Source organism: Equus caballus, unplaced genomic scaffold, assembly GCF_041296265.1.
Source record: "Equus caballus isolate H_3958 breed thoroughbred unplaced genomic scaffold, TB-T2T haplotype1-0000340, whole genome shotgun sequence".
In the NCBI taxonomy this organism is placed as follows: domain Eukaryota; kingdom Metazoa; phylum Chordata; class Mammalia; order Perissodactyla; family Equidae; genus Equus; species Equus caballus.
The window spans coordinates 119,484-133,031 of NW_027221872.1; the positions used below are offsets into that span (position 1 = coordinate 119,484).

At 45.9% G+C, this 13,548-nt stretch overlaps 1 protein-coding gene across 50 annotated transcripts in view; it reads right to left on the reverse strand.

The window, feature by feature from the left end:
• The window catches only part of LOC138922045 (ral guanine nucleotide dissociation stimulator-like), a 91,649-nt gene that overhangs the window by 11,432 nt on the left and 66,669 nt on the right, over nt 1–13,548 (reverse strand). For 35 of the 50 annotated variants that reach the window (XM_070258828.1, XM_070258861.1, XM_070258844.1 and 32 more), the window contains 2 exons: nt 747–893; nt 253–345 (listed from right to left, as the gene is read on the reverse strand). The gene's annotated coding sequence lies outside the window, so the exon portion shown is untranslated. The remainder of the gene's footprint in view (nt 1–252; nt 346–746; nt 894–13,548) is intronic. The other 15 variants (XM_070258831.1, XM_070258875.1, XM_070258878.1 and 12 more) reach the window with 1 other exon arrangement.

Below are 13,548 nucleotides of genomic sequence, written 5' to 3' on the forward strand. Positions count from 1 at the left end.
AACCCATTATAACCAAGATATTACCATTTGTCCAGGCAATCTATATAAAAATTAATAGTGAGATAGTTCACATTTTTTTTTATTGGGATCAACAAATCCATTTACATAGTCTCCGTTTGTAAGTTGAAACTTTATACATATGCGGTTTCTGTGTCCCCCACTCAGAACCTGGGCTGACATGTTAGAGAGGAAATAAAGCAGAACAGGCATAAGTAACGCTCACTGTCAATCCAGCTCAGCAGGAACACTCACCACTGACAAAAAGGCTGTCCCTGACCAGGCAGTAGAGGCCCCCTCTGGGTCACATGGTGGATCAGCTGGTTCAGCACCCAGGAATGCTGCTCTCTGTCACATGGGGTCTCTGTCACACTCTCCATCATGAGCCATGGGGTCAGGGTGGTAGGTGCAGACAGCTTCCATGCTGGAGGCTGCCCCTTCCTCCACAGGCCCGGGGAGAGAGGAATGTGGGGACTCTAGAGAGATGTCCTGAATCCTCTGATAATGGGGGCCAGAGGGAGGGAGGAGCAAATTGGCAGTCAGTGGGAAGAGTGAAAACTGGGGTGGTCACCGAAAGTGTTCATGACTCTCAAATGCTCAGAAAAGGGACTTCCCTGAGGGAGATCAGTCTACAGCCCAAGACAAGGGGCCCAGGCTGCTCTTCTTGAACAAGGATCCAAGCGGGGGAGGAGGCAGGAGGAGGACGAGCAGGAGAGACAGCAGGTGGGGTACGGCTGGCTGGGACTCACCCTGCCGGGAGCTGCTGGCACCAGGGTCTCATCAGGTGCTGCAGGACTCTCTCAGTGGAGTTCAATGTGGCTGAGCCCTTGCTCATGTCTGTCAAATACTGGAGATGGTGGAGTTGAGTGTGAGGGCCTTCAGGTCGTGCCCCTTGGCTGCAAGAAGAGAGGGAGAGAGATGGCCATCACTGAGAGCTGGCCTGAGACCAGACCAGAAGCCTGAACTCAGTATCATCTGTTGCCTTTGCTCCCAGTGGAACCACCACCCAATGCTGTGCTCGTCCAAGTTGAAGCCAGCATATCTCTCAGCTCCTCCTCCCTCCCCTGCCAGTAACACCAATTGCACTTACAGATTGCTCCTCAATGCGTTCCTTCTGTTCATTCACGTCCCAGGTAGGTCTGATCTTTTCTCACGGGAACCAACACCCTAACATGCTCACTGGATGCATTGTCTAAAGGATGTTCTCTGCCTTGAACATTAGAAGCATTTTTCTGAAATGAAGATCTCACTAGAACACTCCTGCTCTAGCATCACCCATGGCTCCCTAAGTCCTTCAGGGTTAAGTTCAAACTTCTTGACCTGGCACTCAAAGCCCTTGCACATCTGACTCCTGCTGACTCTTCAGCCTCATTGATGCATTCACTCTGAGTTAGGCTTTGTGCTTCAGGCAAACCAAATTCCTGTCAATTCTCCTGTACACTATGCTGATTTTGCCTACAGGGCCATTGCTCATGCAATTTCCTCTGCCAGGAACATGCTCCACACCTTATTTCCCTATATAACTCCTACTCCTTCTTAAAGACCCCAATTGGGCAAAACTTCCTCCAGAGAGCCCTTCCCACCCAAAGGATGCCAGGTGCTTCTCCTCAAAACATCCCACCTTGTATTAGAATTTTCTGTGACTTTCACAAGACCAGGGGCTCTCTGTGGGCTGCATCAGATTGAAATATTGGTATAATCCTTGTGATCAACATGCTTGCCCTCAAAGCAGAATTGCACACCTCGGCTTCCCAGCTGCCCAGTAAGAATTGGTCAGTTGAGGTGTGGGGCTGGAGAGCTCCTCTGGGGAAGGGAGAGGGGCCCCCTAGGCCTGTGGTGTCTTCTGGTTGCTCAAGCAATGAGGAAGTAGGCAGGAACATGCTGCCCGGCTCAGGAGCTGTGGAAAGGGCTGTCGTCTGGGAGAGACAGAGACCCCACACAGTGGGTGAAGCCCCACAGGCTCATCTGCACTCCAACAGTGGCTGTCCCGGGACAACCATTCACAGGTGAGCCATAAATGTGAGTGACAGAAGGAGGGATTGTGTGAGTAGAGGGATGTTCGAGCCTGTGAGTGAGATGAACCCAAGAGAGACAGTGTGCTTGAAGAAGAGAGAGACGCGACAAAGAGATAAGTAGAGGCACAGATAGAGGGGATACCTGGATGGACAGAGGAAGAGCGGACAAATGGAGGGTCACAGGGAAAGCAGGAAGAACAAAGACAAGGAAGAGAAGTTGAGACATGGGAGGAAAGAGGACGGAAGGAGAGAAGAAGGACAAACAGGCGAACAGGCAGGAGGACAGTTGGACAGATTGATACCTGGACAGATGCTTGGGTGGATAGATGGAAGGAAGGAAGGAAAGATTGGAGGGAGGGAGGGAGGGAGGAATGAAGGATAGAAGGAAGAGAGGAAGGAAGGAGTCTGAGAGGAGGGAGAACTGGGAAAATCACCTGCCCACGTTCAGAGGGTGCTTTAAAGGGAGGTTAAGGCTGAGAATACAGGACCCCTAACTCCCAGGCTTGTGTCCACCTGTCCCAATGCTGCCTGTTATTACTCGTAGAGACGGGCATATGGATGTAAAGGAAACCTTGAGCCCTACCCTCACAATACACAAAACTCAATTCCTGGACACTTTGACCTAAAGGGGAAAGGTAAAATAATGAAACTTCTAGAAGACAACATAAGAAAACATCCTTGGGACCACAGGGTAGAAAAAACTTCTCAAAGGAGACACACACACACACACACACTCTCCATAAAAGAAATATCGGTAAACTGGGATTCATTAAAATTTAGGCTTTCGGTTCATCATAAGACACATTACAAGAGGGAATTTGCAAGTCACAGGATGCGAAGAGATTGTCCCACTTCCAATATTCAGCAAAGGATTCACATGCAGAATACAGAAAATCTTCAGCATATTTCTTAAATAAAATGCAGTGAAAGAGATACATATTAATGCTGGTTATTTTAATGAGCCACATTTATTTTACAAGGACAGTGAACAAAGCAATCTGAAAAGCAGGGGGTGAAAAACGAACAGTAGATAAACAGAATCCCGGGAGGGTTTGGAAAAAGCAATAGAAGCCCCTTACATAACAGTTCATTGGCCTTAGAAAAGGAAAGTACTACTGGATTCTGTTAGGAAGTCAGAAAGATTGAAATATCTAGTGGCTTCAGTGGAAAAATAAGATAGGAAAAAATAACTATGATAGTTATTTCATTTTCCTCCAAATGACTTTATCCCTTAGAAAGCAAGGCACTTTCCTTTTCAATCATCAACACATCAAAGTTTAATTTCCCTCCATTTAGCCTTTTTCGTGGCCATAGGTTAGAAGCAGCAAAGGGGCTCAGCAGGCTGAACCAGTCTGCAGACATACTCTGTCCTGTTCCACACTGGCTCACACACGTGCAAAGTGGTCGCTTCTCACAGGGGAAAAGCCTGCAGGGCTGAGGGGCAGCCACCCCTTGGACCCTGTTTGTTAGTACCATTGGAAATTTCTCCTGAGTCCCTACTCAAAAAGGAAGTGGGTGGGGGGTAGAATAAGAAGGCCATATATTTGAAGGAAATAGGAGAAAATATTTCATTGTGAAAGTAATAAATGTTGCTTTTCAGAAGTCATGTGTATGTTGAAAGTCTATGTCTTAAGGTACCATAATGAAACAATGTACACCTCATCTTCTCCCTCTTTTATCTGAGCATTAGGTTAAAATCCATGAAATTCCTAAGCTTAAAAAAACACACAAAAATCACAAGGAAAGTTTTGGAGGTCATGGATGCGTTCAGCACTTGGTTGTGGGGATGATATCATGGGTGTATGCATATGTCCAAACTAACCAATACACATATAGAAAACGTGTGCATTTTTTGTCTATTACTCATACCTCAACAGAGCTAAAAATTCAAATAAATTCCTAAGTTTACTTTTTGAGGGTGTATAAAAGTCAAAATTTCTAATAAAATTCAGATTCTTAATTTCTGAACATAAATAGCATTCCTGCTTTGATGGGTGACCCCACGACTCTCAAAAAAATCAAGAGCAATTGCTACTGTCAATCTCAGTGGAAGTTATTTTCAACACCTCACCCCCTCCTTTACACCTCATTATTTAAAAACCAAGGAAATAGTCTTCAGCTTTTAAAATGAAGGAGTAAATGAGTCAGCTTGACATTATACTTTATTCAAGATTTAATGTTAAGTAAAGGAAATAACTGAGCATGAGCAGAATCCCTTCCATAACTCATCTTTTCTCCTATGCTGATAATAAAAATGACACTCTACTGAAACATAGTTTGCATGATATATTCTCAAGTAAATATACTTAACTGCTGGACATTTTATTTTGAGATTCTTATTCAATTTCTTCATATTTATCTATAAAACTTATTTGGCATCTTTCATCTTTTTACCATTTTCATCTTTTTAACTTTCGAAGGTTTAACTTTCCAAGAGACTATTTTTTAATGACGAGCTAACTGATGAATTTGTGCACCAACTGTTTTTTTGAGACTGAATATACAAATGGACAAAGGCCAGATCATATATGACAGTATAACTCTGACCCCCAACGTGGGAAGCAAACATCCCAAGAAGCCAAATCACAGCCCCTGCAGCATTCAGCACAGAACAGTCAGCACTTGGTCAGTAACTGCCAGTTTCCAAAACTCTTGTTCTGCTTTCAACACAGGACCGCCAGAGAAAGCCACATATGCTCCCTAAACCATCACATAGGATGCCTGCCTTCTACTTAGTGACCTCCGGCTTCCCCATGTCAACAACTTCCAATCAGGCCACCCCTCCCCCACTCCCCTGACCTCTGCCACCCTCTCCCCTCCCTTTCCCTTCTCTCCTCTTCTTGTGCATGCAACAATCCTCTCCTGTCGCATTACAGTCTCTGCAATATTTTTAGCGTGTGATAGAGCAGCTCCTCCCTCAGAGTTCTTCCTGGTCCATATTTTCCTAGCTTAGCTTATGCGTTTATTTTTTCCATGTAGGATCATTTATCTAACTCAACAGAAAAGCTCGTTAAAATTTTATTGGCATTGTATTCAATTTATAAAGTAATGGGACTGACCATTTAATGAAACTTCCTAACTTAAAACATAGACTGACTTTCCATTTGCCAACTATTTTTAATTGAAATTTATAGTGTGATCGTTGTAGATTCTACACTGCTGTAAGGAATAACTCCAAAAGTTCCAGTGTACACTTTACCCAGTTCCTTACAATGATAACATTCTGCAAAACTATAGAACGATACCTGAGCCAGCTTGTTGGCATTGATGCAATCCACTATCTTATTCAGATTTCTCCAGTTTTACTTGTACTAATTTGTTCCTGTGTATTTAGTTCTGTACAATTTTATCAGATGTGCAAGTTTCTGTATCCATCACAGCTAAAATAATGACCAGTTTTATCACTACAAGGTATTCTTGTATTGCCTATTAAAAAATCAATGGATGTTATTTTTTAGAGCAGTTTTACGTTTACAGCAAAATTTAATGAAATACACAGTGTTCTCATATAGTCCTTGCCCCCACATATGCATAACCTTTCTGTTGTCAATATCCCTCGTCAGAGTAGTATACTTTTCACAATTGATGAACATACATAGGCACATCATTATCACTCAAAGTCCATAATTTACATTAAGGTTCACTCTTGGTGTCAGAGATCACTAAGGTATAACTCTGTGGTCCCTTTCTGGATTCTCTACTCTGTTCCATTGATTTATGTAGCTGTCCTACAATGAAAATGATGATGCTGTGATTACAGTATGTACAAGGCAATACTAAATATTGTTAAAGTGTTTACTGCCGCATTATTCTTCCTGTCATGATTGTTTTAGCTACTCTCAGCTATGTGCCTTTCTATATAAATTTTAGAAAAAGGTGTCTCTGTCTACAAACTGTGGTGGAATTTTTATTAGAATAATATTAGACCTATAGATCAATTTGGGGATAATTGAGACCTGTACTCATTATTCTATCCAGTAACATGGTGAGGACTGCAGAATTCTCAGCACATAACAACTCCTTCCAAACCCCCACACCAGGAGGAGACTCAACCAAACTCTGGCGTGACTTCTAGCTGCATAAGTCTGTGTAACCGGAATGACTCCAGCCCACCATGAAAATGCCTTCCTGAGAGCTCAAAGCTGACAGAAAAATTTGCTATTTATTTTAGTCAACACCCAATTATAGGCCTCTGATCCCCCTTCTTAGAGTATTTACTAAAGAGGGCTTACAACTGTAGATATGTATCTCTCACAATTCTCTAAAGGACCTAAGAGCCACTCCTTTGAAATACGATCATTAAGACAGATAGAGCCTCTTTCTCTCAACTTCTGAGTGAGGATAGAATCCTAACTTTGATAACTGCAAAGTAACGAACACAGTGGGTCTAATCACAGTTACACTGACCAACCTTTGTACTTTTTCACTTCTTTGACTCTACTGAGCCCCTGAACCCTGCTCCTTCATTCCCTCCTTAAAATTCTAGATTCACCTCCGTACAAATCTGAGCGCAGCTCAGCTTCTGTCAGCTGTTACTGAATAAAATCTGCTTTCACCACTTTAACTAATTTCTGCTGCATTTGTCTCTGACAATAGTAAGGCTCTCAATTTATTTGCATCTTCTTTAATCACTGTAATCGGTATTTTATAATTTTCAGCATCAGATCCTGTACACATGTTCTTGAATTTATGCCTGAATATTTCATGTTCTTCGGAGTGGTTTTAAATAATACAGCATTTTCAAGTTTATCATCTGCAGGTTCATCATTAGTTGTAGAAATAAAATTGTCTTTTGTGTGTTGATCTTGTACTTTGTACTTGGTGAACTTTTTGTACTCATGTATTAGTTCTGATTTTTTTTTTTTTTTGTAGATTCCCAGAGTTTTTTTACACAGACAACAATGAAACTAGGAATGGTTACATTTTTTCCTTTCTAAACTCTATGGCTTTTATTTCCTTTACTTCGGTTATTGCCAGAAGCCTCAGTATTTTGTTGAATAAGAGTAGTGAAAGTGGTATTCCTTTCCTTGTTCCTTATTGTGGGGAGAATCATTTAGTCTTTCCCTGTTAAGCATGAAGTCAACTGTGCATTTTCTGTAGATGACCTTCAACAAGTGAAAGTAGTTTCCATCTATTTCAAACTTGCTAGAAAATTTTATGACAAACAGGAGTTGGATTGTATCAAATGTTTTCTCTACATCTCTTGCTTATTCACAAGTCTTGCCCTTAAACAAATAGACAGCCAGTTATTTCTCTGGCAAAAATTGGTTTATCTGGGATTAGCAAAGAATAGCCATTTGGAGTGTGCAACCATGGCAAGCCATGCAGGAGCACCCAGCAAGGAAGAGAGGAGAAGCTCTTTTATCTCAGAGTGGGGAAAACTGTGGGGGCTATTGGACACAGTCTTGAGGGCAGTGGCTTTTCATCGGCAGAGTTGTGACAGTCTCTCCTTGGCTTAGTTTCTGACTGGTCAGGAAGAGAAAGTCTTTATTCTTCCTGTTGCACTGCGCCTTTGACATAGGGCATGAGAACTCCCTCTATTAGCCTTCCAACACTATTTCAACTACGTTTCCGTTTATTAACTTTCACATGTCCCCATTTTGATTGCGATCTTTCTCTGAAAGCACTGTTGATCTGCAGTCAGATTTTTCCACTTTCAGTAGCCTCTCGTCCCTCGATGCCAGGAAGGAGCTTCTCTGGGAGTCATGTCCCAGGTTGGAGGAAAAACACACAGATTGGAAACCTATTGTGGCCACATTTGAGGAACACAGAGTGAGAGGAGGGAGAACTCTCTGGCACTTTTTACCTGAAGTTTGCACGCTATCAAGATCAGAGGCATTGGAGATGATCTGAAGTGTCATGTCATCCTCAAAGGTTTGGCAGACAAACTTCCAACAGACCTGGTCCAGACACCTTGGAAACCTTCGCATCAGATACTGTCTGCTTCCATTTGGAGAAATCTTTATTTTTAAGTCACCAAATGATGTGCAGTTCCCCCCAGAGTTTGTGCTTTCTTCAGGTGTGTCGCGTGAATCCAAGTCTTGAGTTTTGTGGCAAAAAGCTTGGCTAGCAGCGCCCGACTGAGGAAAATACTATCACCTTGGTTGAGTTTTGTTAGTTTGAAATTTTTGGTAAGTTGTTCCTTGTTTTCAAGTTGTTAAATTTATGAGAATGGAGCTGTTTATATTATTTTCAATGGCTGAAGATCCTGCAGTGATCTATCCCTCTAGTGTGTCTCAGGCCTTTGAGGGTGAAGAGGCTTCCCCAAAGCTTCTTGAGGCAGAACCCTGTTTGCTGTTGGCCCCTAACAGCTTGAGTGCATCTGGGTTGGGGAGGAGACAGAGACTTCCAAGAACAAGTTGTTTCTTCTTGAAGGAATGCTGAAGATGCCCAAAGTATGGTACTTTGACATACAAATTATTTGGCGCCAAAAGCAATCGAGAGCCAGCAGATGCAGGAAAAACTCTTGATCTCCACCTTGACTGCTTTAAATGAAGGATAGACTTCCTCTTTGGAAAGGAAATTTATGTTTACAAAGGAAATTTCCATTAGTAAAAGCATCTGCACCAGAAAGAGAATGACTCTTAGAGAATTTTTTTTTGAGGAAGATTAGCCCTGAGCTAACATTCCCCACCAACCCTCCTCTTTTTGCTTAAAAAGATAGGCCCTGAGCTAACATCCATGCTCATCCTCCTCTACTTTATACGTGGGATGCCTGCCACAGCATGGCTTGATAAGTGTTGTGTAGGTCCGCACCTGGGATCTGAACTGGTGAACCCCAGGCCATCAAAGCAGAATGTGTGAATTTAACCCGTGTGCCACCAGGCCAGCCCCTACAGAATTTTTTTTTTTTTAGGAAGATTAGCCCTGAGCTAACTGCTGCCAATCCTCTTCTTTTTGCTGAGGAAGACTGGCCCTGAGCTAGCATCCACGCCCATCTTCCTCTGCTTTATGTGTGGGACACCTGCCACAGCCTGGCGTGTCAAGTAGTGCCATGTCTGCACCCGGGATCAGAACCGGCAAACCCCAGGCCACCAAAGTGGAACGTGCGCACTTAACCAGTGAACCATCAGGCCAACCCCTAGAGAATTTTTTTAACTGAGAGATTTATCTGCATAACAAGGCAAGCTTTATTTATTATACATTTTCTCCCCTCATCTTCCCATAATTTTTCTTCAGCCACTTCCTGCTGCTGCTCACCCAGATGGCTTCCTGCTTCCAAGCTCCCCCATGTGCACCCAGTGTGGACTGGACTTGCAACTGGCAGCTGGTGTGGCGCTGCCTGCTCGAGGGCTGCAGAGCACCATCCTAAGTCTCATCTGCAGCATGACCTACCTGGCCAGCAATACTCAGGATCTGCCACCACTGCACAGGATTGGGGCAGCTGCACTGATGGTTCAGATTGTGGGCAGTACCCAGCCCAATTCCCACTCACTTTTGTTGACCACACGCCTGTGCTGTTTGCAGATGGTACAGATTTAAAAGAGAAGTCATATCCTGCTGTTAAAGTGGAACTGTTGGACTGACTTGAGGGATTTTTCAACACCTGTAAAACTAAAGAGAAGCTGGGAGAATTATCAGAAGAGTTCTACAAAAATGAACTACTATCGATTGAAATGTTGAATATACATGTGCCTGCAGTTGCTAAATTGAGATGTCTTTTAGATAGTTCTCTAGGGAAGATTTACTAGACATTCCGACATCACTTATCCAAACAAGCAACAGAAATGCTCCAAATTTTAGATACTGTGACTCTGGAGGAAACTGTCCAAGATGATGATACCACTGCTTGTGAAACCAATGCAAGAATTGAAATTGCTTTAATAAAACAGAAAACTTGGGGCCGGCCTGGTGGCACAGTGGTTAGGTTTGCGTGTTCTCCTTCAGTGGCCCGGGGTTCACCGGTTCAGATCCTGGGTGCAGACCTATGCACCACTCATCAAGCCATGCTGTGGCAGGAGTCCCACATATAATGTAGAGGAAGGTGGGCATGGATGTTAGCACAGGGCCAGTCTTCCTCAGCAAAAAGAGGAGGATTGGTGGTAGATGTTAGTCAGGGCTAATCTTCCTCAAAAAAAAAAAAATTATAACAATAAAACAGAAAAAGCGAGAAAGATGATAATAAATGCATTATATGAATATGCCTCAATAGGATTTCACACATCCTAGGTACTTTATTTTCTGGCACATTGTTATGGGATATCATGCAGGTGATTTCGACATATCCTGTGTGTTTTCCATGCGTGTCCGACACCTGATTCTGGCGTGTCCGGCAGGTAGTTTCAGTGAATCAGGCACCTGGTTCCGGCGTATCCAACAGGCGGTCCCGGCATGTCTGGTAGGCGATTCCAGCACATGTGACATGTGGTTCCGGCGTATCCGGCAGGGGATTTCGACGTGTCCGGCAGGTGGTTCCAGCATGTCCAGCACCTGGTTCTGGCATGTTTTGCAGGTGGTTCAGTCATGTCGGCACCTGGTTTTGGCATGTGCGACACCTGTGTCTGGTGTATCTGGCAGGTGGTACTCACAAGACTGGCAGGTGGTTCACATGTGTCTGGCACCTGGTTTTGGCATGTGCGACACCTGCGTCTGGTGTATCCGGCAAGTGGTTCTTACAAGACTGACAGGTGGTTCAGGTGTGTCAAGCAGGTGTTTCTGGCATTTCAGGCACCTGGTTTTGGCCTCTGCTGTACCTGTTTCTGGTGTATCCATCACATGGTTCCAGTGTGGCTGGCACATGGTTCTGGCATATTCGGCAGGTGGCTTCAGCGTACTGGGTGCCTGGTTCCGGCGTATCTGACAGTGGGTTCCATGGTTTCTGGCAGGTGGTTCCTGCGTGTCTGGCATGTGGTTCCGGTACGCTCTGAATGTGGTTCCAGCGTGTCCGTCAGGTGGCTACCATGTGTCCAGGACCTGATTCCATCGTGTGCGGTTGGTACTTTCAGAGTGTCCAGGTGTTGGTTCCAGCATGTCTGGCCGTTGGTTCCCGCATGTCCAGGGGTGATTCCGGTGTGTCCGGCAGATTGTTCCGGCCTTTTCCAGAAATTGCTTCTGGTGTACCCAGGACCTGGTTCTGGTGTATCTGGCAGGTGATTTTGGCGTGTCCAGCAGGTTGTTCCAATGTGTTACGCTGGTGGTTCCGGCCTCCGTGGCAGGTGTTTGTGGCATGTCTGGCACCTGATTCTGGCGTATACGGCAGGTGGTTTCAGAGTATCTGGTACCTGGGTGTGGCACATCCAACTGGTGGTTCTGAAGTGTCTGGCAGGTGGTTCCGAAGTGTCTAGCATGTGGTTCTAGTACGTTCGGAAGATGGCTCAGGCGTGACCGTTGGGTGCTTCAGGCATGTGCGGGAGTTGGTTCTGGCGTGTCAGAGTCATGGTCCCAGCATGTCCGTCATTTGGTTCCAGGTGGTTCTGGCTTGTCTGGTGGGTGCTTCCAGTGTGTCTGGCGGGTCGTTCTGGCATGTCTGTGTGGTGGTTCCAGAGTGTGTGGCGGGTGGTTACGGCATGTCTACCAGGTTTTTCCAGCATCCAAGGTGCCTGGTTCCAGCGTATCAGGCAGGTGATTTTGGCGTGTCCAGCAGGTGGTTCAAGTCTGTCCGGGAGATGGTTCCGGTGTGTCCAACATGTGGTTCTGGCATATCTGAGAGGTGGCTCCGGTGTGTCCGGCAGGTGGTCCCGTTCTGTCTGGCACATGGTTACGGGGTATCATGCAGGTGATTTCAACGTGCCCTGTCGGTTATCGAGGCCTGTCTGACACCTGGTTCTTGTGTGCCCGGCAGGTAGTTTCAGTGAATCAGGCACCTGGTTCTGGCATATCCAACAGGTGGTCCCGGCATGTCTGGTACGTGATTCCCGCCTGTGCAGCACATGGTTCCGGCGTATCCGGCAGGTGATTTTGACGTGAGCGGCAGGTGGTTCCAGCATGTCAGGCACCTGGTTCTGGCATGTCTTGCAGGTGACTCACTCGTGTCTGGGACTTGGTTCTGGCATTTCTTTAAGGTGGTTCATTCATGTCCAGCACCTGGTTTTGGCGTGTGCAACACCTGTTTCTGGAGTTCTCGGCAGGTGGTTCTCACAAGACTGGCAGGTGCTTCAGGCGTGTCCAGCAGGTGGTTCTGGCATGTCGGGCACCTGATTCTGGTGTGCCCAGCATGTGGTTCCAGACTGTCTGTGAAGTGGTTCAAGCTGGTCTAGCAGGTGTTTCAGGTGTGTCCAGCAGCTGTTTCAGGCGTGTCCGGCACCTGGTTCTGGCCTGTGCTGGACCTGTTTCTGGTGTATCCGTCACATGGTTCCAGCGTGTCTGGCACATGGTTCTGGCATATTCGGTAGGTGGCTTCAGCATACTGGGAGCCTGGTTCCGGTGTATCTGACAGTTGGTTCCATGGTGTCTGGCAGGTGGTTCCTGTGTGTCTGGCATATGGTTCTGGTACATTCGAAAGGTGGTTCCGGCATGTCCAGCAGGTTGCAACAGTGTGTCTGGGACCTGATTCCATCCTGTCCGGTTGATGCTTTCAGAGTGTCCTGGCTTTGGTTCTGGCCTGTCTTGCAATTAGTTCCCACATGTCCGGTGGGTGATTCTGGCGTGTCTGGCAGACTTTCCAGCCTTTTCCAGAAATTGGTACTGGCGTATCCAGGACCTGGTTCCGGTGTATCTGGCAGGTGATTTTGGCGTATCCAGCAGGTTGTTCTGGCGTGTTAGGATGGTGGTTCCAGCTTGTGTGGCAGGTGTTTGTGGCGTGTCTGGCACCTGGTTCTGGCATATTTGGGAGGTGGTTTCAGTGTATCTGGTACTTGGTTCTGGGATATCCAACAGGTGGTTCCAAAGTGTGTGGCATGTGGTTCTGGTAGGTTCAGAAGATGGTTCCGGCCTGTCCGTTAGGTGCTTCCAGAATGTCTGGAAGTTGGTTCTGGTGTGTCAGACTCATGTTTCCAGTGTGTCCAGTGGGTGGTTCCAGGTGGATCTGGTGTGTCCGGTGGGTGCTTCCAGTGAGTCTGCTGGGTCATTATGGGATGTCTGTGTGGTGGTTCCAGAGTGTTCAGCGGGTGCTTTTGGCATGCCTGTCGGGTTTTTCCAGCCTCTAAGGTGCCTGGTTCAAGCATATCCAGCAGGTGAGTTCTTTCTCAGCTTCCTAAAGAGCTGGAAGCAAGACAGTTTGTGGCTTGTCTCCGCTTGAGGGACGGAGACAGTGCTTTGTGCCATCCACCTCTCGAGCAATATAGGGCATGGTTGAGAGCAAATGGGCCTTTCTGACATAGGGGCTTTCTGACACTCTCTCCACGAATGCACAAGGACAGTTGGTTAAAAGCCTCTTGTCTCTATCCTCCTAAGCTTGTGGAATCACAATCATTCGGGCCTTGGCCCCATTGCTTAAGGGGAAGATGTAGCCATTACCCCTGAGCCGAGTTGGCAAGAGGGAAATGTGGCAGAAGCAGAAGTTCTAAAGCAGCGAGTTAAGGGCTGGGAGGAAATGGCGTTCAGCTGCCTGTGTATGAGAGGTTCCCAATATGCTGTAAGAGCACTGTGGAAAGCGACT